Below are 3,079 nucleotides of genomic sequence, written 5' to 3' on the forward strand. Positions count from 1 at the left end.
GGGTCCTGATGTAAGGGGTCCCAATGCACAACCCTTGCCCCTGCCAAGGGGTCCCGATGCAAGGGGGCTTCACCACAACCCCCTTCCTTTCATGCAGGGGGTCCTGATGTAAGGGGTCCCAATGCACAACCCTTGCCCCTGCCAAGGGGTCCCGATGCAAGGGGGCTTCACCACAACCCCCTTCCTTTCATGCAGGGGGTCCTGATGTAAGGGGTCCCAATGCACAACCCTTGCCCCTGCCAAGGGGTCCCGATGCAAGGGGGCTTCACCACAACCCCCTTCCTTTCATGCAGGGGGTCCTGATGTAAGGGGTCCCAATGCACAACCCTTGCCCCTGCCAAGGGGTCCCGATGCAAGGGGGCTTCACCACAACCCCCTTCCTTTCATGCAGGGGGTCCTGATGTAAGGGGTCCCAATGCACAACCCTTGCCCCTGCCAAGGGGTCCCGATGCAAGGGGGCTTCACCACAACCCCCTTCCTTTCATGCAGGGGGTCCTGATGTAAGGGGTCCCAATGCACAACCCTTGCCCCTGCCAAGGGGTCCCGATGCAAGGGGGCTTCACCACAACCCCCTTCCTTTCATGCAGGGGGTCCTGATGTAAGGGGTCCCAATGCACAACCCTTGCCCCTGCCAAGGGGTCCCGATGCAAGGGGGCTTCACCACAACCCCCTTCCTTTCATGCAGGGGGTCCTGATGTAAGGGGTCCCAATGCACAACCCTTGCCCCTGCCAAGGGGTCCCGATGCAAGGGGGCTTCACCACAACCCCCTTCCTTTCATGCAGGGGGTCCTGATGTAAGGGGTCCCAATGCACAACCCTTGCCCCTGCCAAGGGGTCCCGATGCAAGGGGGCTTCACCACAACCCCCTTCCTTTCATGCAGGGGGTCCTGATGTAAGGGGTCCCAATGCACAACCCTTGCCCCTGCCAAGGGGTCCCGATGCAAGGGGGCTTCACCACAACCCCCTTCCTTTCATGCAGGGGGTCCTGATGTAAGGGGTCCCAATGCACAACCCTTGCCCCTGCCAAGGGGTCCCGATGCAAGGGGGCTTCACCACAACCCCCTTCCTTTCATGCAGGGGGTCCTGATGTAAGGGGTCCCAATGCACAACCCTTGCCCCTGCCAAGGGGTCCCGATGCAAGGGGGCTTCACCACAACCCCCTTCCTTTCATGCAGGGGGTCCTGATGTAAGGGGTCCCAATGCACAACCCTTGCCCCTGCCAAGGGGTCCCGATGCAAGGGGGCTTCACCACAACCCCCTTCCTTTCATGCAGGGGGTCCTGATGTAAGGGGTCCCAATGCACAACCCTTGCCCCTGCCAAGGGGTCCCGATGCAAGGGGGCTTCACCACAACCCCCTTCCTTTCATGCAGGGGGTCCTGATGTAAGGGGTCCCAATGCACAACCCTTGCCCCTGCCAAGGGGTCCCGATGCAAGGGGGCTTCACCACAACCCCCTTCCTTTCATGCAGGGGGTCCTGATGTAAGGGGTCCCAATGCACAACCCTTGCCCCTGCCAAGGGGTCCCGATGCAAGGGGGCTTCACCACAACCCCCTTCCTTTCATGCAGGGGGTCCTGATGTAAGGGGTCCCAATGCACAACCCTTGCCCCTGCCAAGGGGTCCCGATGCAAGGGGGCTTCACCACAACCCCCTTCCTTTCATGCAGGGGGTCCTGATGTAAGGGGTCCCAATGCACAACCCTTGCCCCTGCCAAGGGGTCCCGATGCAAGGGGGCTTCACCACAACCCCCTTCCTTTCATGCAGGGGGTCCTGATGTAAGGGGTCCCAATGCACAACCCTTGCCCCTGCCAAGGGGTCCCGATGCAAGGGGGCTTCACCACAACCCCCTTCCTTTCATGCAGGGGGTCCTGATGTAAGGGGTCCCAATGCACAACCCTTGCCCCTGCCAAGGGGTCCCGATGCAAGGGGGCTTCACCACAACCCCCTTCCTTTCATGCAGGGGGTCCTGATGTAAGGGGTCCCAATGCACAACCCTTGCCCCTGCCAAGGGGTCCCGATGCAAGGGGGCTTCACCACAACCCCCTTCCTTTCATGCAGGGGGTCCTGATGTAAGGGGTCCCAATGCACAACCCTTGCCCCTGCCAAGGGGTCCCGATGCAAGGGGGCTTCACCACAACCCCCTTCCTTTCATGCAGGGGGTCCTGATGTAAGGGGTCCCAATGCACAACCCTTGCCCCTGCCAAGGGGTCCCGATGCAAGGGGGCTTCACCACAACCCCCTTCCTTTCATGCAGGGGGTCCTGATGTAAGGGGTCCCAATGCACAACCCTTGCCCCTGCCAAGGGGTCCCGATGCAAGGGGGCTTCACCACAACCCCCTTCCTTTCATGCAGGGGGTCCTGATGTAAGGGGTCCCAATGCACAACCCTTGCCCCTGCCAAGGGGTCCCGATGCAAGGGGGCTTCACCACAACCCCCTTCCTTTCATGCAGGGGGTCCTGATGTAAGGGGTCCCAATGCACAACCCTTGCCCCTGCCAAGGGGTCCCGATGCAAGGGGGCTTCACCACAACCCCCTTCCTTTCATGCAAGGGGTCCCAATGCACGAACGTTGCCCCAAGGGGTCCCGATGCAAGGGGGCTTCACCACAACCCCCTTCCTTTCATGCAGGGGTCCTAATGTAAGGGGTCCTAACGCACAACCCTTTCCCCTGCCAAGGGGTCCCAATGCAAGGGGGCTTCACCATGACCCCCTCCCCGTCGTGCAGGGGCTCCTGATGTAAGGGGGCCCCGATGCAAGGGGACTTGCCCACGACCCTTGCCCCTTCCAACGAGTCCCAATGCAAGGGGGCTTCACCACAACCCCTCCCCTTCATGCAGGGGGTCCTAATGCACGACCCTTTCCCCTGCCAAGGGGTCCCAATGCAGGGGGGCTTCACCACAACCCCCGCCCCGCCCCGCCCCGTCACGCAGGGCTGCTGATGTGAGGGGTCCCGATGCAAGGGGGCCTGCCCAGGACCCCCTCCCCGCTGCACCTACCTCCCCCGCCCGACCCGACCCGCCCCGCGCAGCGCCGACCGAGCCGGGGCCGCTGCGGCAGCGGAAGCGGAAGCGGGCGGGGGGG

This window comes from Alligator sinensis, unplaced genomic scaffold (assembly GCF_000455745.1).
Source record: "Alligator sinensis unplaced genomic scaffold, ASM45574v1 scaffold282_2, whole genome shotgun sequence".
Taxonomy (NCBI): Eukaryota; Metazoa; Chordata; order Crocodylia; family Alligatoridae; genus Alligator; species Alligator sinensis.